Here is a 25,523-nt window from a genome sequence, read left to right as displayed (position 1 = left end):
TTCATGGCCAAAGGAAAACTAGAGTACAAAATGGAATATAAAATGGATAATGTTTTATTAAATTAGGGTAATACATTTTTATAGGAAAAACAAAACAAAACAGATAAGATTAGAAGGGCAGCAGAAAACTGAAAAATCTTACATCCAAGAGTTCTGATAAAAGTCCCATTTCTAAAATACATTGATCAGAGAAATGCAAATTAAGACAACTCGGATGTACCACTATACATTTCTCATATTGGATAAATATGAGTAAAAGATAATGATGAATGTTGAAGGGGATGTGGGAAAACTGGGACATTCCACATTGTTGGTGGAGTTGTAAATTTATTTATCCACGCATTCTGGAGAGCAATATGGAGCTATGCTCAAAGAGCTATTAAATTGTGCATTTCTTTTGATCCAGCAGTGGGCCTGTATCCCAAAGAGATCATAAAAAGAGAAAATAATCTATTTCTGCAAAAATATTTGTAGCAGTCCTTTTTGTAATCACAAGGAACTGGCAACTGTGCAGATGCTTATCAGGTGTCTGCATAAGTGACTATATTCATGAATGTTATGGAATATTGAGGATGAGGTAATTTCAGAATGGCTTCAAGAGACTTATAAAACGATAAGTAAAGTGAATAGAACCAAGAGTACATTGTACACAGCAACAAGATTTTGAGATGATCAATTCTAATGGACGTGACTTCAAAAATGAGGTAATTCCAGCCAATTTGCATAGACTTGTGATGGAGAGAACCATCTTCACTCAGAGAGAGGACTGTAGGGACTGAATGTGGATCACAGAATAGTATTTTCACCTTTTTTGTTGTTGTTTACTAGCTTTTTGTTTTCTTTCTCATCTCCCCCCCCCTTTGATCTGATTTTTCTTGTGCAGCATAATATTTATGGAAATATTTTTAGAATGATTGCACTTGTTTAACATATATTTGATTTGCCACCATCTAGGAGAGGGAGTGGTGGGAAGAGAGGGAGCAAAAATTTTGAACATGAGAATTTGCAAGTGTGTATGTTGAAAACTATCTTTGCATATATTTAAAAAATAGATATGGTGAAAATTTTATTAATGTTTGCGTTAGGACTGGGATCCTAGTTTTCTTGACTCATATCATGTTCATTATATCCCATTGCTTCTCTTACTTTATTATAAACAATTTAACTAGCTATTAGGATTATAAATACAATTCAATGGAGATTAAAGAATGCTAGTTTTATGCGTTGTAATTAAACCATTTAAAAAATTTTAGTATTTGGGTCATAGAGGCATGTGAACTTGACCTGTGATTTCATGGCTGTTGATATTTCCAGATGAGAAAGTTCGTTTTTCAGGCTAATCCCTTTTAGTATTGAACATTGAAAAAATTGTCAATTCTACAGGTTCACACAGACAGTTGAACCAGCTTCTTATATACTGACCCTCAGATGATCTTAAAGAATTAATTGTTTTAGAGGAAGGTAATATAGACAAATTTGCTAGATAGGTCTTTATAACCAAGAGAAGCATAGAATTATATTTGTAACAATAAAGTCAAGATCTTTGTATTGAGGAAGTCATTATCAATTATATTGTGGGAGACTCTGGAACTTGTATCTTTCCTTAGCAAAGGGCCCCTTTTAAACCATCTCTACACTAGAAAAAGCCTTATTCTAGAGCAGGATGTGTCCTGCTCTAGGATATCAGTAATACAACCAAATGGCCCCTGGGTGTCTTTCAGGTCTTAGCCTGTCTTATGTCAACACCCAAAAGTAACATACAGAGTTGCTATTTAAAAACACAAAAGTCTTCTTGATTTCATTTTCTCCAGTTTAGAAAGGAATCAGACATTTATAAACCTAACCCTCTGGGGACTGAAAAATATCCCTCCCTAATCTCAGTGCAAACTGCTTTCTTGAGCTTTCAGAGGCAAAGAATGTCTATGTGCTGGTGAAAGTCTGAAGTACATATAAAGGGAATGTTACCTACTGAGCTCCCAGATAAAAGTTTCTGGTTGTCTTTAAAACTGACTTTAAAGAAGTCACAAAAACATCATATTTCGTGAAGTTCTTTGTGTTGGACAGCATTTTAAAAAAATGTTCAGCTAGGATACTGTATTAACCCAAGTATTAGTGGAACGGGGGCTGGGGGGGAGGGAGTTAGTAGAATTATGTGACTGGTGGAAATTATATCTTAACTTTCTTTTCTTGTTCTTCCAATGTCTAGGTGTCTGCCCTTTCATGACCTGGCTTCTCCTACTTCCCAATCTCCTAATTCTTTAATCACTTTACATAAACTATCATCCAGGTTTCTCTCCACTAAAAAAGCAACATTCCAGTGCTTGAGTCTGCATTTTTGTGATTGCCTCTGTCTGTGAAATGTTCTGCTCTTTTACCTCCCCTAAAAAGCCTGACTGGGATTCTGTTGGACTCAGCTTAAGTTCATTTTTTTTTCAGGAGACCTTTCTTCATTGCCTCTCCATCCTAATATTTATCCCTTCTACTCAGATTAGCTTCTATTTTTGCTCTATATGTTTTGTACAAAGAGAATTACTGTCTCCTTCAATAAAATGTAAAAAACACATTGAAAGGTAGAATTAATCAAATGGGGGAAAAGATACAAAAAATAGCTGAAGAAAATCCTACATTAAAATTAAAATTAAATTGGAGAAGTATACTTGAAACAAGGTCTTAACTCGGTGGAATTGATGAGATGATGGTTCTCTAGTTCACATATATACTTAGTACTTAGTATGGTGATACTAGTTCACACATACTCTCAGTATGCTAAAATGATGTAATTTTACTAAACTATATAAGGGCTAAGAAGGACTGGAAATGAGATATTTATTATATTTATATTTATTATAATATTCCAAAAATATAAATGGCCAGATTAGCAGAAGATGAAAGTCCTTAAATAGTCCCATATTTATTTATTTACTTTTGTTTCTTTGACTGGAGCATTCCTAGTTATGCTACATTTTACAATAGCTTTTTAAATAATAAAAATAAATTTATTAAATTAATAATTACATTTATTATAAATATATTTTTGTATTTTATAAGCTAAAGAAAAGGAGCAAAGAAGAAAAAAAATGAGCAAGAAACAGAAAAGAATCTTGATCATAGAAAGTTACTATAGTGAGAGGAAAGACCAAAACACCAACCTTTAAGAGAACAAAATGTTAATAGAGGAAATCTAAAGAGTGATATGAATTGGTCTCAAGATTAAAGAGGCTTCTTTGAAGTACTCATAAAAATTTAAAAAGACAAATAAGAAGAGAAAAGAAAAGAGAGGTATACAAGAAAGAGTTGACAGCTTGGAAAAGGAAGACAATTCTTTAAAAAAATACAATAGGCCAAATGCAAAAAAAAAAAAAAAAAAAAAAAAAAGTCCGCTGAATAAAACACCTTGAAAAGTATAATTAATTAAATGGAAAAGGAAATACAAAAGCTAGCTGAAGAAAATCATACATTAAAAACTAGAATTGGGCAAATGAAGCTAATAACTCCACGAGGCATCAAGAATCACTCAAACAAACTAAAAATAAAGGAAAAAAAATGGAAGAATATGCAAAAATAACTCATTAAAAAATTAGCCAACCTGGAAAATAGATTCATCAGCCCCTCTGAAGTCCATGACTTTAAAATAGCCTGGATAGCATTCTTCAAAAGATCATGAAGGAAAACTGCCCTTATATGTTAGAAACAGAGTGGGGAATAGTCATTGAAAGAATTTATTGATCACTGCTTGAAAGAGATCCACAAGCAAAACCCCAGGAAATAATGTTGCAAAACTCCAAAACTATAAGAGGAAATACTGCAAGCTGTCAGACAAAAACAATTTAAATATCAAGGAAAAGGGAGGATTATACAGGATCTAGCAATGTCTACACTGAAAGATCAGAGGGTCTGGAATATCATATCCTGGAGGGCAAAGAGCCTGTGTATACAATCAAGGATTAACTACCTAATGAGACTGAACATCATCTTTAAAGGGAGTAAATGAATCTTTAATGAAGTAAGAAACTCTCAGGTTATTTCTATTGAAAAAAAAAACAGAACTAAATATAAAATTTGATCTTCAAACATAAGTCTCAAGAAAAGTATGGAAAAATAAATGGGGCTAAAATATGTTATTTAAAGGTTGAACTGTTTATATCCCTATATGGAAAAATGATACCTGTAACATTTGAGAACTGCATCTGTTATTGGGGCAGTTGGATGGGACATACATGGATGGAGAATGTGGACATGATTGGACTCTGATATGATGATATCAAAGAAAAAATAAATTAAGGGGTGGAAAAAAGGTTGTACTGGATGAAGAGCAAAAGGCAGGTAAAATGAGTCAAATCAATAACATGAAGAGTCACAAAAGGTATATTACAAGAGATAGAAAAAAGAGAGAGTGATGAATATTTACTGAAGCTTTATCTCATTATTTTTGGCTCAAAGAAGGAATATCATATTCACTAACTTGGTTATAGAAATTTATTTAATTTTATAAGAAAGCAGGAGGAGAAAAGGGTAAGAGAAGGGAGAAAGAGTGATAGGGAGGACAGCTAAAGGGTAGAGTGGGTTAGAAACAAATCTACTAAGTAAGGACAGGGTGGAAAGAGAGAACAAAAGTATATACAGGTGAGAAAATAGGATGAAGGAAAATACAGAGCTGGTAATCATAACTAAATGTCAATGGGATGAACTCCTTCATAAAATGGGAGGCAAATAGCAGAGTGCATAAAAAAAACATAATCTTATAATATGTTATTTACAAGAAATGCATTTGAAATAAAGAGATATGGAGTAGGGATAAAAAAAAAAAAAAAACTGGAGCAGAATTTATTATGCTTCAGCCTAAGCAAAAAAAAAAGAGAGAGAGAGAGAGAGAGAGAGAGAGAGAGAGAGAGAGAGAGAGAGATAGCAATTCTGTTCTCAGATAAAATCTGACAATCAAATTGAAATGGAAGAATATTTACAAAAATATAAATGACCAGATTAGTAGAAGATGAAAGTCCTTAAATAGTCCCGATTTATATTTATTTACTTTTGTTTCTTTGACTGGGGCATTCCTAGGTATGCTAATTTTTACAATAGTTTTTTTTTTCCAAATTACATGTAAAAATAGTTTTCAGGATTCACTCTTGAAAAATCTTATTTTTTATATTTTATCTCCCTTCCAATCTCTACCTCCTCTAGATAGCAAATAATCCAGTACAGAGTAAACATATATAATTCTTCTAAAAATATTTCCATATTTGTCATTTTGCACAAGAAAAATCAGATCACAAAAGGATAAAAGAGAAATAAAACAAGGAAGAAAACAAAAACAATAAAGGTTATGATTCACATTCATTCGCCATAATCCTCTTTTTAGATGCAGATTGCTCTCTCCATCACAAGATTATTATATTTGCCCTGAATTATCTCATTATTGAAAAGATCCAAGTCCATCCTAGTTGATTATCATATAATCTTGTTGTTGCTGTGTACAATGTTCTTTTTGTTCTACTCAATTCAGTTAAAATTAGTTTGTGTATGCAAGTCTTTCAAGACTTTTCTTGAAATTATCCTCTTGATCATTTCTTATATAAAAGTAACATTACATTATGTTCCTATACCACAACTCACTGAGCCATTCCCAAACTTATCAGCATCCAAATGCTCCTATGTAAGAAAAAAATTGAACAAAATATTCTCAAAATTCTCCAGGGCTAAATCATGTCTGACTTCTCTTGCATTTCTAGATTCATGATCCTATGCACCTAGAACCGGAAGCCTTTAGTACAACTTGACTTAATTACTGAAGTTTCAAAGATTAAAAATTCTATTCAAGCACAGTATGCTGTGTATAATGCATAAAATTACAATAACATTTTACTCAGTTATTTTTAATAGTATTTTTGTTAGAAGATATCCAATGAACCAACACTTACTATCTTCCAAATCATACTTTTTCACTGTGGAATTGTTTCAATTGTTAGGAATTTGTTTCTGTATGAAAATCTGCCTTTCTTATGTCCTCAGTTCCCTAGGACCTTCAACCCAATCCTAATGTTTCATAAGCTTGAGGTCCTATGCCATGGTATTTGCTTTTCCTCTATGTTCTCCAGTTTGTCAAGTTTGGTCCTCCCAGTGAAGCTTTCAATGCAATCATTTATTTTCTTTACCTCTGAAACTGACAGCTTGACTCAGTGGAATTAGTAGGAGCAACCTTTTTTTTTTGCACACTTAATTTCATTGCTGATCTCATATAACTTGCCAATAGATGGCATGAGTGTACTACTGAGTTAGGTAGCTGCCTGATATAATAAACGTTCTTATCTGACTTTCTGAAGACACTTAAAAAACCATTATGGCTAACATTAGCAATCAGCAGTTGCTGTGCTAGAACTAGTTGCTGAAATTTACTGTATGAATAACGTGTCTGCTGAAACTACCGACAGTGCTAATGAATCAAGCATTTTGATTAGCAAGGCATGTGTTTAAAAAAATGGGAAAGAAAGTTTAGAGAGTGTGTGTTCCAATGAAAGTAATTAAAATGAACATAAAGTTGAAAATGAAAATGTGACACACTTAAATGGCCTCATTATCACAAGATAACACAGCACTGTTAAGGCATTTTTACTGTAACTGCAAAAAAAATGCCAGTTAATTGTTCTCTCTCTCTTCTGTTGGTGAGAAAAGATGCACCTTGGGCTATGTTAGTAGTTTAAAGGTAAGCTTCAAATAGCTTTTAGATTTCATTCATTAACAGGCTACAGAATGATAATAAGGAAAAAGTCTGAGCCTTCAACTCAGAATACCTTGGTATGAAGTTTATTGCCACACTCATTTTTGCATGAGGATAAATCACTTGCCCTCACAAAGCCTCAATTTGCACAATGGTGATGTGGGTATAATATTGTCTGCACCAAAATATTTTCAATTTTATCGAGTTAAGATTATGTTTTTCTTGATTATATCAAGTTAAAGGAATGCCCTTTTCCTTTTATTTTCTTCTTTTTTTTTAAACTTGAGGAATGGTAGTAGAAGAAAAAGAAGATGAATGCTAGTTTATTGAAAAAATCAAAGTTATTGAAAAAATCTTAAATTTTTTAAAAAGTGTGTTTTTCTGAGGAAAATGCATTGCAAATCATAATTCTGGAGAAAAATTAATTGATATTATATGTAGCTATATTTCCTCTTAAAAGACAAATGAGACTAGAACTTTATATTTTCCATCCAATATTTGATGCAAATATTCCATTCCTTTCCATCTCAAATGCATCTCAAATTCAGTAGTTCCCAACAATGATAGGGAGTATAATTAGCTCCTGCTTGCTTACGTATGTACCTCTAATCAACAACTTTTACCTTAACTCTTTCCCTAAGGATCTACCCAATATAGGTGAGGTTCTTCCTCTCTTTCTCTCAACATTGGGAGGATACCAATTTCCTCTCTGGTCACATAATCAACCCAATACCTTTTCTAAGAAAATATTCCTTTGTGGTGTCCTTTCCTCCTGATTTTAAGAATTCTTCATGAATTATATATTGTATCCTTCTCCGAACCACCAAATGCCTCTACATCACACTATGAGTGTTACTCATTTAAATTTTTTGGAGACTGAATTTTTCCATTACTTGATAATACTATCTTATATTCCCACCGTTTTTAAGGTTTTCACATCTAACCAACAAGATCTCATTTGATTTTCACAACAACCCTCTTCCATGGCCACCCAATTATTTAGAGGTCTTGCTGGATTTAGCACCAATACTTTTCCCACTAGGCCATACTTATGGACATCACTGCATAAGTTGAGAAGAGAAAGGGTTGTTGGTAGGAAAAGAGAAAGATGCTTCAAGCATGTGTTCTACAATCCATTATTATTCTCCCTAGTCTCAAGATTTCTTTCTGTCACTGTATAGTTTGTGTGATATGGACAAGAAGTTTCATCAAATAATATATCCACAGAAAATTATTTTACTTATCTCAAAGAGCCTGGAACAAGGAGCTGAACTGCTCTGTGGATAAAAAAAAAGGTAAAATTAAGGACAGCATACTTGTAAGTAGACAAAGTTAAATTCTGTAACTACTGCTGAATACTTTCATTAATGAAGACTATCCTGTGTATATGCTGAGATACAGCAGAGTGGATACGGATGGTAAGCTAAGCAGTGATTATTTGAATGACACAATGGGAGGAAAGGACTTTCAATTTGAAAGCCAAGACAATCTCCACATATTTCATTAGCAGTGGCAAGTAAAAACAGGTAATGTGAAAATTGGTATCCTTTTAGTTGAACAGGAATTTGAGTTTGTTAAGGTTTGTCTGTCCTTAATCCCCATCTTTACCTCTATATTCATATTTAGATATATAACATATATACACATAAATGTGTGTATAAAAATATACCTACATGTATATGTTTGAAAATTGTTGAAGTACTATACAAATATTAATGTTGCTGTTATTAATTTTTTATACCTGGATATAATTGTAGTTTGAGACACACTTGTAATATAGACACAGCCTGTCTTCAGGATATTGGCAATCCATGAAGAATTTTTCTACCTGTTAAAGCTATAGACGAGTATAATTTTGGCATGATTGGACTCCATAAACTGTCCAGAACACCACACACTTTAATTAAGAAAACTAAACCTTGTTTTCTTGAAGAGGGCAAGAATGGATTATATCTATCTATCGATCGATCGATAGATAGATAGATATAGATATAGATATATCTTTACCTCTCAGATCATATTAAGAACAATCCTTTTCATATGTAAGAATTCAACTGACTTTGAATGAATGTATTTATAAATGAATGAAAACAGAAGGGCACACAATCTGTATAAGAATCACAGCAAGTTAGCTGGCTATGTGGACTCATGTCCTTACGTATGAACTAAATGTACAGGGTTTTTTCTTTATGTCTGTTCAGGGCACAGGAGGCATTCTTCAACTGATAAATGGTCAAATTATATGTTCAAAATATTAATATTTTCAGAGGAAGAAAGCTCAATTATTGGTAGCTATAAAATGTGTCAAATTTATGAATAATTGGCATTGTTACAATTGTTCAATTGTTTGTTAGTCTTGTCTGATTCTATCTGGAGTCACTTGGAGATTCTTTGGCAAAGATACTGGAGTGATTTGTCATTTCCTTCCCCAGCTCATTTGAAAGATGAGGTAACTGAACTAAATGGGATTGTTACTTATCCAGAGTCACAGAGCTAGAAAGTGACTGTGTCCATCAGAGTGTCCAAGTTGACAAAACAAAACAAAATAAAAAAAAACTGGAAGAGTTTTGGAAAAACAAGAACATTAATAAATTTTTGGTTGAACTGTGATCTGGTCTAGCAAGTTTGGAAAACAATTTGAAACTATTCCCATATTGAAATCTTGCATACTCTTTGACTCAGTGATGCTACTACTAAACATGTAAAAGAAAGAGGAAAAAGAGCCTTAAGGAATAAATATTTCAGCACCTATGGTGATAACAAAGAACTGAAAATTGAGATGGTACCAATTAATCTTAAAATAGTGAACAAATCATGGTATAGAAACATGATAGATTAATATTTTGCTCCAAGAAAGCATGAAGTGATTGGTTAAAGATAAACCTTGAAAAAAAATTTATGAACTGATATTAAATAAGGAGAACCAAGAAAATCATTATAAAATAACAATATTTTAAGGACAGATAAATTTTGGCAATCAGGGACTCAACATCACAATGAACAACACTATCCCATAACATGAAACAAATTATTCACAGACTCATAAATAGCTGATGGATGTGGCCCTCTTCAACAATGAGATGAACCAAATCAATTCCAATAGAGCAGCAATGAATTGAACCAGCTATACCCAGCAAAAGAACTCTGGGAAATGAGTATGAACCACTTCATAGAATTCCCAATTCCTCTATTTTGTCCATCTGCATTTTTGATTTCCTTCACAGGTTAACTGTACACTATTTCAAAGTCTGATTCTTTTTGTACAGCAAAATAACTGTGTAGACATTATATATATATGTATATATATATATATATATATATATATATATATATATATATTATTTAACTTATACTTTAACATATTTAACATGTATTGGTCAACCTGCCATCTCGGGGAGGGGGTGAGAGGAAAGGAGGAGAAAAATTGGAACAAAAGGTTTTGCTATTATCAATGCTGAAAAATTACCCATGCATATATCTTGTAAATAAAAAGGTATAATAAAAAAAAAGAAAAAGAAAAAAAGAAAAGAAAAAAAACAAACTCATAAAAAGTTGATATAATTATTGTGCAGATTGAGATTAGTTTTTAGACATAAATAGGGGGATTTTTTTGTAGGACTATATAAAGATATTAATAATAAAAATTTTATTTTCTTTATTTCTCAATCTATGCATGCATGTGTCTGTATGTGTATCAGTGAAAAGATATGGAGGAAAAGGAAATTAGATTTTCATTAATTTAGAAATGATTTACAATTTTTTTCCTCTTATCTTCTTTGCTCATTGAGATAATAAGTGATTTTCTGTAACAGGAAAGATCAATGAAGATTGCCTAATCAACTATAGAACCTGGGCTGTGAACCAAACACCAGAATTGCAAATAATCTTTTCATCCAAAGTAATGTGGATCTCAGATCCTGAAGGCACTAAATAACTACTGGGAAAAAGACAGAACTATTTTAAGCCTTTATTTTATTTTCTGAAAGAAAGTTGAAGAGTAGTTCTGAATCTCCAGTGGGAAGCACAATGGGAAAATTTCTGATGGAAGCTTTTGGAGATTGCAACTATAGTATTCCTTTGTCTGCCAAAAACCTAACAACATCAGGGTTAGAAATAGATCTACACTTGATATTTCACAGCAATGCTCAGCTTGCCAGGGTTGACTTTCTCTACTGTGGAAGATCCTTTCCCAGATCGCTTGTTATATCACTTGTCAAGATCACTTTGATGGCATGGAAATTTCATCTCAATACTATAGAAACATTATTATGTGGTTAAAGATACCAAATACACCCAACTATTGGTAGTGGACTATATAAAAAAGTACATTGAAGCTTCCATGAAATATTAAGATAATAGTTAGAACTGAAAGGGACTGCAAAAGTAATGTAATCCGATTCCTTTATTTTACTCTAATAAGGAAGCCAAGGCCCAAAGAGGAAAACAAGCAATTTGCCCAACGTCACAGAGTAAGAGTGACATTGGACAAATCACGGTTATGCAGGTAGAGAAGGGTAGGCAGAATAAGGACAAATAACTTTTCTAAAAAAATTCCAGGTTCTGTCCATGGTATTGCCATTACCAATAAGACTTGCTTTTAATTATTCATTACTATATAAGCAACTAAAAATCTGGGTAAAAGTATAAAATTACTACACAATTGCAACTCCTGGTTTGCATATATAATGTTTTTTAAACATTTGGAATTGCAGCCACTGACATATCCAATCCATTCAACTGAACAAAGAGAGTTTAAAAATCAAATGAAAATTGAGATAGAGCTACTAATTATTTTTTCATTCTCATGAGAAATTTGTTTTGGCTTCATAAAGCCAAAATTATGAATAGCAACTCCCTAGAAGGCAAAGTTTAATCTATTGTTATTTTCTGTTAAAGTTTTATGCTTTATAAAACATTATTAGTGAGTGATGAATTTAATGTTTTGGATCTCAACTTCCACAGATATAAAAGGATTGGAAGAATTAGGTGATTTACTCTATTGAAATACATATATGCTATACAATATATACTCATACACACAAAGAAACACACACAAATGTATATACATGAATATATATGTGGTGCTATCTACATAAATAGCATCATCACAACTCATTTAATAAGAGAAATAAAGATTATTAGATTTAGAATAAACACTGGAGACCATATAGTCACTTCTGATTTTATACACGATAAAACTGAGGACCAAAGGGATGAAGTGACAAAATTGAAGTTACACAGTTAGTGGTCAAGTCAAGCTTCAAATTCAGGTCTTCAGACTCCAAGACTATGCCATGTCCCACTGTTCCCATCCCTTCAGTGCCATTCATACTTCTCAGAACTAGTGTAAATGATATAGTTCTTTTTCTATCTAAAATTCTAGGCCTAAGCAATTAAAGTTGTGTTAATTTATACTCATTTTAATGATGACAATTATACACTATTAAACTCCTGAGTCATTTAATCAATTATTTTTTAAAATTATGAACAATTCATGTCAAGAAATATTATGTTTGAAATAGTATGCATGTCTTCGATATTTGAGTCCCTTATTAACATTAACTTAACATGACTATTATTATAGATGTTGCCAAATTGCATTAAGTAAATTGTTATTATTTTTGTTTCTGTGTTTCTTATTTCTGTGAATGTTAAGATGTAGATTGAATTGAAAGCATTTTTATAGAATAAAACAGATATTCTAACTTTTTTTTGTAAAACCTAGTCAAACAGTCTAGCTGTGACTTCTCTCATTTGAAGGAAAAATGATCCTCTTTGGATTATAGAATTTTAAAAAGATCTTTGAGATCACTGTTCAATTTTTCCATTAGTCAGATAATGCAATAAAGCTAGAAAGAGCAGAAGATACTAGCCCAAGATCACTTAATCAATAACAGAAGTTGGATATGAGCCCACATTTGAGTCAAATTAAGCACATGGACTTGATCATCATTAATAAGAGAAATAATTTGATTGTACAATGAAAGTTGACTACTTAGATCATGGACACATATTTCATAGTTTTCTAATCTATAGATATAGTTCTTGATCTCAGAATAAATCAATGTTCATAATTCCTTGGAGATAAAAGCAATCACAGGAATTCTGTCTATCTACACAGACGTAGACACATACACTCACACACACACACACACACACACACACATACACATACACACAGATATACCCACAAAAAAATTTTCTTAATTGATCCCTATATCATTCTTCCCCAAAATTATTCCAAAGCATCTGTTTAACTTTCAAAGTCTCTCTTGTATATCCCCCTTATCTTAGCTGAAGGTCATGCCTCTGATTTCACTGAAAAATAAAATGCTGTTTGACATTAGCTCCCTTTTGTCCCATTCTCTTTGTGATGAAACACCATTGGCACCCTCTCCCATGATTTCTTCCTTTGCCTCAGTCTCTGAACAAGAGTTGGCCTTTCTCCTTGAATAGGACAACCTCTTTATAAAGTTTAGTCATTCCCAAATTTCCCCACCTTCACTAGGAGATTGCATCTTCAACCATCTATTACTTTTCTCTCTAATCTTCAACCTTTCCTTATCAACTGGTTTTTTACTTCTGATATACTTCTATCTCCCTTCACAATAACAACCGAAAAGAAAAACAAACAAAAAGAAAAAAAAATCATTAGACCTTACAATTTATTCAAGTTTTCTTCCAAATCTCTTGCTGTTCTCAACCAAAATCTCTTGGTAAACAAAACTAAACTAAATAAAAACAAACCAAAAAAAAATATTCTATTCTTACACGCTTTGTCCTTAAATCCTCTTCTCTTCCAAATTTTCCTGTTTCTGTACAAATCACCACCATTCTTTGGTATTTAAAGTTCACAATTGCTATAGTATATTTGACTACTTGATTTATCTCAAACCATATATCCATTTTAAATTATAGTATTTCTTCCTTTATGACATCACTCACATCCATTCCCTTTTCATCACTTATAAAACCATTTAGAATATACTTCTTCCCACATGGACTTTGCAATGAATTCCTAATTGGTCCCTACCTCAAAGCTTTGCCATCTTAGTCCATAGTTCACACTACTTTCAAAAGTTTTAGTAAGAAGTGTCCACTACACATACTGCAATTTCTTGTGCACACATATACATACAATATCTATATTAAATATGGATATATACATGTATAAATATACACATACATTAGAGAAATGAGACATTTATACATTCACATATGCATGTAAATTTTTATTTATGCTTGATATATTTACATATGTATTTATCTCTCACATTAGAATTTAAGCTCACCATAAATATGAATGATTTCACTTTTTTACATGTCACCTCAAATCTAGTATCATTCTAGGGTCATAGCGGATGTTGAATTGTTTTTGTTTTTGTTTTTATTTTGTTTTGTTGTTGTTGTTGTTGTTTTTTGTTTTTATACATATTAGGCATGGATGAGTATGAGCATCATATGTAGTCATGAAAAATTATGAAGAACAGGCCAAGAAGTTGTTAGAATTAATGAGAAACTTGGGAAGTATGGTGCAGTACTTTTGGAATCAGAGAAACTGGATTCTCAACCCAGCAATGAGCTAATACCTAAATACTGTGGGCCTAAGGTTTCTTGTCCAGATTTGACAAAAGGCAAGGCAAGGCAAATTATTGAGTGATTACAATGTGCCAGGCACTGTCCCTGGTCCTGGGCTACATATACAATTCAGAACATAGCCCTTTAAAGAGTTTATATTCTATCAAGTGAATATAACCCCTAAAAAAGAGATGTGTGGTTGAAGGGAAGTTATCTACATAGGAGATGAATAATAGATAACTAGCCTATGTCCTTTCTCAAAATGGTGTTTCTGCAAAGATTTCATCAATATAAGGGTATATGTGTGATAATAATGTTCTAATACAAGAAGGCCGCAGGGTTGGATAATATTTTCAGTGTTCAAAAGCAGATGTGGTATAATGTCAAAGTTTGGAGAATCAGAAACAGAGTTGGCAGAGAAATATCTTTTGATGATTGTCAGCCATGAGACATTAAACTTGTTTCCATGCCTCACTACCCATTAGAAAAAAAATGATATTTTCAGAATAAATAAGTATAGAAGGAACAATTTTGTTTCATCATCCTACAGTTTGACTCCCTTTGGCTCCCAAGGGAAGGCACGGTTCCAGAGTCTCTAAAATTGCCAATCATTCTCTGCCTTCTTTCTGAGATTACCCACAGTTTATTTTGTATATAGCTTTTGTATATAACTATGTACACATAGTTATTTGCATATCATCTCTTGTATTAGGCCATGAGCAAATTTGTCTTAACTGCTATCTTTTACCTCTCTTTGTATCCCCTTCACTTAGTGCACAATCTTACTCATAGTAATGTGAAGCATTAACATGTTCCTATTTCATCAGTCCATTAGGTTTTCTTTCTATTTTACTCAGAACCATAATTAGATTGTTCTTTCTTTCTCTTATGCATTTTTATTTCATAATACTAATCAGAGCTCAACTGATCAGGCTAAAATTTGAGTCCATGGAATATGTAAGTTGTATAGAGAGACAAACTACATGAGCTTTATATTTACAGTAAAATGATAATACATAAATATAACAAAGTGAATGTTTCATCTTCTTTGTTAGAATAAGTACTTAGATTGCCTCTTATATTTTTCTTTTCTTTGCAGGCTGTACTTAATAGTGTGAAAATTCCATAAAATAATTTTAATGATGAGACACAGAAAAAAAGTAGATTTCAATCATATTTCCTCACTTTAAATTGTAAATATGATATATTTTCCTGCCCCTTTAACTATCTAAAATTATCTTTCTGATTAAAAATCAGTTAATCAGTCATTCCATCAAACAATATTAAATAAGCACATATTATGTTCCAGGCACTGTGCTAAATGCTGGCTGTCCTAGATTGGAAGTAAGATAGAGAACAGTGTCAAAGCTTTGGTAGAATGTGATTATCTTGGCACTTTTATTTTTTTTCACAATGTTTTGGAAATCTGAGAAAGTCAGCAGAAGGAATTAGGATAATCCCAACTTTTGAAACAAAAAGGTAACTCATCTTTGGGCTGGTAGTAACAATCCTTTTTCTGAGTCCCATCTCCAGCTGTTTCAAGAAAAGAAGCCTTTTGTCTATAATCATGAAATGGCACAGGCACAGTTGATGGCAAGCTCGGAGCTTTTACAAATTGTAGAAGGCTTCTCAATGTGGCATAATTTGTATCATTTGGAACAGGCTGGTATTTGAAGTATGGAGATAGAATATGTAAATTCCCCAAGGCCCTTTCAAATGGGAGTACATGTAATCTCTCAGCTTGGATTATTTTTCTTCTCCTTTATCCCTTTTGAAATTTTAATAATGGTTCTCTTAGGATTTTTTATCACTCATATTGTATGCTATGTGGTAAAGATCATAGAAGGGGAAGTTAAGGAAAATCTGAGGATATTTAAAAGTTTAAGAAAATTTGTGATGTCAGTAAGATCAGTGGAACTTCCTTAATTGTATCTTGGTAAAATTTAGGGAAAAAAAAAGAAAAGACACATCTTGGTTTATAAGATTGTACATTGAAGACTGAAAGGGACCTCAAAATCTTATGCCTTTTATGCTCTCTTTAGATAGACAAGGGAAGGGAGATGTAAAAGACTATGTGACTCATTCAAGGACTTACAGGTAATGTTAGTAAACAATAGAAAGATGAAAGCTGATCTCCTGGTCTCTTTGGTATACTTTATAAACCTAAATTAATTGCATTTTAATATCCTATTACTGTTGATGTGTGTACTATAAATGGGTGATATTTAGGTAGAAATGGAATGAGTCCATTAAAAGGAAAAATGATGACCAAAGGATAAGCTAAGCTTGGGGTGCTATCTATATAATTCAACTCTATTACAAAATGTTCTGATAAAAGTCTTAGTGATAGAAGGAACACAAGGGAGGTTTTCTCAAACACCAAGCACTTGAAAAAACCCAAATCTTGTCTAAAGTTTATATAATTGTAGAAGGTCAGAACTCTGGAGAAGTATCCTAAACAAGGATACTTGCAATAAAGGTGTTAACTCAATGGAGTTAATGAGATGATGGTTTTTTTCTAGCATACATATACTTTCCACTTAGCATGGTGATGTCATGGCTCTCTAGTTCACACATAATCAGTATGCTGTAATGATGTAATTACAATAAAGTATATAAGGACTAAGAAGGACTGGAAATGAGACATTCCATTTTTGACCATCCTCCTGGTGGCTTTCTTGTCTTTTGCATTTCTCCAATAAGATCAAGACTGGGCCAGAATAAAGACTCTAGACTCTATTCCCGATCATTCTCATGGTGTCTATACATGACATGAATGACCAAAGGATCTCCAGAGAGCAAGCTGGGACATTACACTAGATTATTAAAAAGAGAACATTTTCTACCCTAGGTAACCAACCCCAAATGGAGAATACTACATGGGACTTGTAGGTGTTCCTCACAGCCCAGATTCTTTGCCAACTCTGCACCTGCAATATTTACTCTGAATTGCTGCTTCATAGAATCCTTGTCTCCATTCCAGTCTACAAACAGTATCATTTCCTCTATGAATCCTTTCCCGAATACCCCCTCATACCAGACAAGTTGGTGATATTTTCTCCTTAATTTGCATTACACTCTTCTTGTGTTCAAAAAACATCTTCTTTCCAGACCCTCTCAAGTAGACTTTAAACTCCTTCAATACAATAACAATTTTATCTCTTTGTATTTATTTCTTCTAGCCCTATTTCTCACAAAGCACAAGCTTAGTAAATGTCTTTGTTTCTAGCAAACAAACAATATAAACTTATCATCTTCCTTCAGATTCATAAAATGAAGACTATGACAGCAGGACCATAAGGGTGGATGGGTGGAAGCAAATAGAAAAAGCATCACTTGCTCATAAAAATTGCTAAGAGGTATCAGTTGTCAGCTTTGACATTGCCAAGATAGTAGAAAGCTAAAGAAACCTCCTTACTGATTTCCAATTCTCCTTTTCTATTAAGATGCATGCTCTTTGACTCAGAGTCACTGCATGCTTAGCTTGCCAATTGCTTCAATTTCTCTTAGCTCTGCCATTTCCTAGGAGCATTGTCACCTTGGGCAGGTGACAATCTTAGCCAATAGCAAATGCGTAGCCACTGCTTGTTGACTTGATTTGATTAGGGCTTCAGTGATTTCATTCCTAGAATGAGATATTCATCTACCTGGCCATAAAAGCATTCTTTCAGGCTTTAAATCTCAGATTCTATCAATTCAATACAAAATTATTAAATGCTTACTATACACCAAGAATCTGGCTAGACACTGGAGGTACAAAGACCAAACTGAAAACAAATAATAGCCACAACAAAGCCATTGTCCACCCCACCAAAAAAAAAATCTTACATTTGTTTGATACTACAACAACAACAACAAAATAAGTTCCTCCAATTGGTTCACTTGCCATCTAGGGGATGGAATGGGGGGAAGGAAAGGAAACATTGGAACACAAGGTTTTTCAAGGGTCAATATTGAAAAGTTATCCTTGCATATGTTTTGAAAATAATAACTTCAATAAAAAAGATTAGAACATCTTCTTAAAATAGTACAAGAAAGACAATAACTCCTGGAAGAATCAGGGAAAGGTCTCAACCTGTGTTTTGAAGTATATGCCTGTAAAAACAACTTAGAACTTGGAGTTATAATTGGAAAGGTATAATGATTTTCATTTATATAATTCTTTTTAAAATTACATATTGACTAGTATAGTTAGATTAATCATTTCGGGTTTGTCACCTTTGAATTTTCCTTTCATATGCATCATATGGATTGTAAAGGAAGTGATTTATCCTCTCTGAGTAATTATATTTCCTATTGGAAAAAAAAATGACAATGATGATGAAATAACTGCTTATAAAGATGTAAAGAGTTAGAAACTATGATAATCCTTGCAATTGCTAATATTAATACAATTCTTTTATATTCTATAAAAAGCTAGAATATCAACACTAATATCTGTTTTTTCAATTCTATTTGATTACATAAAACGATCTTTTCATGTTCACTCCCCATCTGCCAGCACCTGCCCTAGCAATATTTAGCTCACATTTGTTTGTTATATAGTTATTGGCAACATAGTATATAGTGAGCTCTTTAAGGGTAGAAGTCACAGTATTATATTTTTTATCCTTAATATTTTATATTGTTCTTGGAACACTGATGGATTAATAAATATATTTTTTAAATGCTGCTGAGTTAGTAGGTTTTTTATGTATAAGAACCTAAAAAATCAGAAACAAAACAAAACAAACCTTTAGCAGAAGAGGTCTCTGTTAAAAGAATATGATTATTAAAATATGGAAAAGAGATTTACAATATGGAGATATTTTCCCTTAGTTAGGTAAATTACTTGAGGATAAAGGTGCTTTAGAATTTTAACTTTGTTACCCAAACACTCCAGCTTTTGGGATAAGAATTCACTATTTGACAAAAACTGCTGAGAAAATTGGAAACTAGTATGGCAGAAACTAAGATTTAAGATCAAAATGGGTTCATGATATAGACATAAAGAATGAGATTATAAATAAATTAGAAGAATGAAGGATAGTTTACTTCTCAGACCTGTGGAGGAGGAAGGAATTCGTGACCAAAGAAGAACTAGAGACCATTATTAATCACAAAATAGAAAATTTTGATTATATTAAATTAAAAAGGTTTTGTACAAACAAAACTAATGCAGAAAAGATTAGAAGGGAAGTGATAAACTGGTAAAACTTTTTTACAGTCAAAGGTTCTGATAAAGGCCTCGTTTCCAAAATATATAGAGAAGTGATTCAAATTTATAATAAATCAAGCTATTTTTCAATTGATAAATGATCAGAGGATATGAACAGACAATTTTCAGATAAAGAAATTGAAACTATTTCTAGTCATATAAAAAGATGCTCCAAATTATTATTGATCAGAGAAATGTAAATTAAGACAACTCTGAGACACCACTACACACCTCTCAGATTGGCTAAGATGACAGAAAAAGATAATGATGAATGTTGGAGGGATATGGGAAAACTGGGGCACTGATACATTGTTGGTGGAATTGTGAACAAATCCAACCATTCTGGAGAGCAGTTTGGAACTATCCAAAAAGTTATCAAACTGTGCATACTTTGATATGTGCAGACTTTGATCCAGCAGTGTTTCTGCTGGGTTTATATCCCAAAGAGATATTACAGGAGGGAAAGGGACCCACATGTGCAAAAATGTTTGTGGCAGCCCTTTTTGTAGTGGCTAGAAACTGGAAATTGAATGGATGTCCATCAATCAGAGAATACCTGAATAAATTGAGGTATATGAATGCTATGGAATATTATTGTTCTGTAAGAAATGACCAGCAGGAGGATTTCAGAGAGACTTGCATGAACTGATGCTAAGTGAAATGAGAAAAACCAGGATATCATTATACATGGCAACAAGATTATACGATGATTAACTCTGATGGATGTGGTTCTCTTCAACATGAGATGATTCAAACCAGTTCCAATTGTTCAGTAATGAAGAGAATCAGTTATACCCAGAGAAAGAACTATGGGAAATGAGTGTGGACCACAACATAGAATTTCCATTTTTCCAGTTATTGTGTGCTTGCATTTTTGTTTTCTTTCTCAGGTTTTCTTTCTTTCTTTCTAGATCTGATTTTTCTTGTGTAGCAAGATGACTGTATAAATATGTATATATATATATATATATATATATATATATATATATATATATAGGATTTGACTTATATTTTAACATATTTAACATGTCACTGCACTACTTGCCATCTAGGGGGAGGGGTGAGAGGAAGGAGGGGAAAAATTGGAACAGAAGGTTTGCAAGGGTCAATATTGAAAAATTACCCACACACGTTTTATAAATAAAAAGCTATAAAAATGCAAAAACTAAAAAAAAAATTTCATCATTCAAGATCATATGATATCTTGCCTAATAATTTTTTATGGAATCACATGTTGTCACATGCATAACATTTGGAGTTAATGTGAGATATTTAAACACATGTGAGCTGATTGATATTATATATGCTCTGTGCTCAGCACCTTTCACAGAAAATAAAATTTGTTGCTGGGTTATAATAAGTAATAAAGGGGTTAGAATAAGCCAGTTTGACCAACAGGTATTTATTGGACAGTGGTTATGGCTCGCTTGTGTTGGAAAAAGAAGAGAATTGCAAGGCATTATACCTACTTTCAGACAGTTTACAATCAAATGCTATAGTAATACAAATAGAAAAGAAAACATTAAAAAACATTGAGGAAGAAACTGTGGAATTGCCAATGCAGAATTCATTATATGATACAGGAAATAATCATTGCAGTTGTTATCATAATCCTGGACAGATTTTTTTCCTGTGACTTTTATTGTTTTTAGTATCAGTTAAAATATATAATGACTCAGAAATTCAACCACAGGCTTACCTCCTTAACAACATGTATCCAGTAATGTTCTATGACTGTCATGAGACATCTGCCTTTGAAGAATTAAATTGTGGGACATCCAAAAGGCAATTCTAGCTGTGAAAAGGATTTATTACACTATAAAGAAGTAATTCTGTAAGGAATATGGCATAAATGATATAATCAGAGAAATGTTTATTTAGGAAAAAAAAACAAGGACAAAAAACATGGGCTGATCACATAGCAAGAGTCAAAAGTAAGTGATGAAAAGACCATGGCATGATATGAAGAAATGAAGAGGAAACTCCAAAGAGCAATTGATAGATTTTCTTTAGAAGACTGATGAACAAACATGGACAAAAACATAGAAGGAAAGTCAGAGATGACTTGAAGTCTGTCATGCTTGGGGGAAGTACTCATATCAGTGAGTATCCATCAAATTTTCAAAGAAACAAAAAAAGAATAACTAGATTTTGTCAAATTCTGTCAGATAATTATTTTTAGAGCAGAAACTGGAATAACTTTTTTCTTATTGTTGTTTTTACTTATCGTTTTTAGTTGTGTTCAACTCTTTGTGAGCTTAGTTGGAGTTTTCTTGGTAGAGATGTTAGGATGATTTTCCATTTCCTACTTTATATTACTTTACAGATGAGGAAACTGAGACAAACATAGTTAAATGGATTTCCCAAAGTCACACTGTAAGTATCTGATGCCAGATATGAACTCAAGATGTCTTCCTAATTTTGATTCAGCACACAAACTACCATACCATATAGCTATTTTGGGGGTATTTTGGGAAGCTCTTTAGCTAATTCTTTATAATAATTTCTGATAGAAGATAGAAGATTCCTTACAGTTTATTAACTTGCCTCCAAGAAAGTTCAATGAAAAAGTAAGCCCGAACATACTTTCTATAGCCATTAAAATAGGTAAACTTACTTTTGATACTATGTCTTTCACTCATATGTGTTTGAAACTTAAAGTGTTTGGGAATAATAGTACTAAGAAGTATGAAGTAAACATTACTTAGCTATTACCTAAAAGGACCATACAAAAAAAAAGAAAATATAAAATAGAAATAGACATATACACACACATACACACACACACACACACACACACACATATATATATGTATACACACACGCAAACACATATATTTATATATTTTTTTATTTTTTTTGTTATTATTTTTTGTTATATTTCTTTTTTATTATCTATTTTTTAAAATTCCCCTGCAGAACTTTAAAGTTTTCTGAAGGGGGAATAAAATTATTGAAAAGATTATTGCATGGCTGATAATTCACACAGAAAAATAATAATGAATGAATGAATAAGTGAAATGAATGAATGCAATAATGTGCATTTTCAGATTGTGACAAACTTCACCAGCTTATCAACAAGGTTTATCAAATTCACATGTCATAAACATGACTATCTCTGTTTTCTGTGTTGTCATTTAGTATAAAGTATTTAAATACCATTCTCTCAATCACAAATTCCTTTTATACAATATTTAATTTCCATCCTCCATACATTTGCTGAGGCTTTCCATTAAGCTGGATTATTTTTCTGTTAATAGTCACTTCTTGGAAGCCTTTGTTCCTTTTCAGGAACTCATATGTGAACTTTTAAGAGGGATTTTCCCCTTAATTAGTAAAATGTTCTCTCTGCCCCTCCCATTATTTTGTGTTGCTTTCATCATGTTTTCTATTACCTTATTTCTAAATTTAGTGTTTCCTCCAGTTAAATGGAAACTTTTTAATATCACTACTTATTATTAATTTTGTTTTTTTATTAATTCACAAATTTTAATCTAGCTTGTTTGCAAAAAAAAAATCATGTTGTGAACCCCATGAAACTGTGAAGTCACCTGGTACATAGTAGACTCTTAATAAATGTTTATTTATTGGCTGCTCCTTGGGGTCTAATACACTGCATGGCATAGAAGAGGTGCTTAATAAATTCTCATTGATAAATTGATATGGCAATGGTATCTGATACAAATATTTTCCCATTCTAGACTGACTTCTTATTCTTTTAAAATTGATTTTATTGTAAACTTAATAATTACTTATAAACAAATATAATATGAAAATAGAAATAAATTATGAGTAATTTTAACATGGAAATAACATAAATATCATTGTGCCATTTGGATCTTCTTCTTTACCTTTTTCATTTTGTTTTTTCTATAAAACTTAAAATGATTTACATTTGTCTTGAGTTGCTTCATTGATTTCATTCATATAAATGCTACCAAAATCATCTGTGTTCCATCTTGTGATCATCTCAGCCTCTTCTTTACTTAAGAATTTTTCCCTTTAGTAGTTTGGCAAAAGCATCTCCTATCATGCTCTTCTAAGTACTCTAGCATGTGAACTTTAATGGTCTTATTGATGTAGGATGTTGGTATAAATGCACTTTCTGCCAAATAGCTTTCAAGTTTTTACAGATGTTCTTATCAAAACTGGAATCTTTCCAAGAATTTATATTGTTGGGCATATAAAACACTGGGTTGTTGTGTTTGAATGGTTTTGTTCCTGTCTATCTGGTCTATACTAAATAGATACACAAACACACACACACATTTGATAACTATTGCTTTATGATGTACTTTAAGATCTAATATGGTTATCTTCTATTCACATATATTTCCCTCATTATTTTCCTTGAAAGTTTAGAATTTGTGATCTAATACTTTTTTCTAATATTTTGTCTAGTTGGATTACTAGATTATCAAAATAAAAGGGAAGCCAACACATTATTTTAGTATAATATTTAAATTTCGTTCATATATTTAGAACCATTATATTAAAAATTAAATTGACAAAGCACACCATGAACAATGAATATCTATTTATTTGCCCTTCATTTCTGTAACAATTCCCAACCTTTTGAACTCAGAAACCACTTGCACTACAAAAATTATGAGGATCTTAAAGAGCTTTTGTTTATGTAGGGTATATCCATCAATATTTTCTATATTGAAAGTAAAACTGACACATTTTAAAGCATTCACTTAAATAATAATAATAATAAACCAATTACATGTTAACAAAATATATTTAGTCAAAATGTATTTTCAAAAAAAAAAAAAGAATGCTTTCATTGCTTACATACTTTTGCAAATCCTTTTATTCTGGCTTAAGACAACCAGCTAGACATTCATATCTGCTTCTGAATTCAACCAGTTTCTTAAATTGAAGTTTATAATGAAAATTCATCCTCATGCAGATCAGTAGTTGGAAAAAAAAGAAGTGTTATTTCAACAGGCTCATCATGAAGTATTATAGAAATATAAATCACTGAGATGGACTCTGGAAGTCTAACTTGGAAGTTCAATATTAGAAAGGGGAATGGGTTCGGTGACAGGAGAAAATGACAAAATATCCAATTAGGTTTTACTACTTTTGTGGGTGGCTGAATGGAGTGAAGACAATTTTTTTTTTGTTTTTTGTTTTTTACTAAGTGTTCTAGGCTCAAAAGCACCATTTCTCTCAACTGAACTTTTTCATTGTATGAGGCAAAGAATGTGATCAACATGAAAAATCTAGAAGAGACAAGGGAAATATATAAGCATTATTTTCAGTTCAATCTTATTAAGCTAATTTCTTTGGGCGGGGGCAATCATGTGTAGAACATAGCACACAAAGTCAAACACATTTGATATATTTGTCAGTTTTACTGATTTTTTCTTCCTTTTTGAGTCTTTCTTATAAATATTGAATTCCTGGAAGGTAAAGATGGGAGCAATAACATGGGAAATATAGATTATATAGAAATAAAAGACACCAATAAAATAAAAACTTTTACACCCAGAAATCAAAAAATTAAAATGAAAGAGAAAATGAAAGAAGGAAGGAAGGAAATCAAAAAAGAAAGGGAAGGAGGGAAGAAAGAAAAGAAAAGAAAAAAGAAGAAAGGAGGCAGAGTGGGAGGAAAAGAAGGAAAGAAACAAGCAAGGAAGGAAGAATACTTATCTTCAAGAATGTGTTCAGATTCAAAAGTCAGGCAAACATTTGTCTAATATTGATCCAAAAGTCACCATGTAGGTGTATCTTGTTCAGCACCACAGGTGATATTTGAATATGGATGTTCACTTAAATACTTGTTCAAAATGCAATGAAGAAGCCATTGCTTTAAGATATGCAAAGAGAAAATGTGTTCTCTACTTTTGAAAGGTTAAACCAAGTATCTTTCAATCTCTTTCAAAAGCAATCAAAATTTTAATTAACATAATCTTACTTTATTTGGCAAGATTTAAAGCATTCATTTAGGAAAATTACTCTTTTTTTTCAGTTATTGCTGGATTTTGTTTGGCAAGCCACAAGGGGTAGAGAGATAGAAAGTGG

This window comes from Sarcophilus harrisii, chromosome 3, assembly GCF_902635505.1.
Source record: "Sarcophilus harrisii chromosome 3, mSarHar1.11, whole genome shotgun sequence".
Classification (NCBI taxonomy): Eukaryota; Metazoa; Chordata; class Mammalia; order Dasyuromorphia; family Dasyuridae; genus Sarcophilus; species Sarcophilus harrisii.
The sequence above is the reverse complement of the archived record's forward strand: the minus strand, read 5'-3'. Positions refer to the sequence as shown.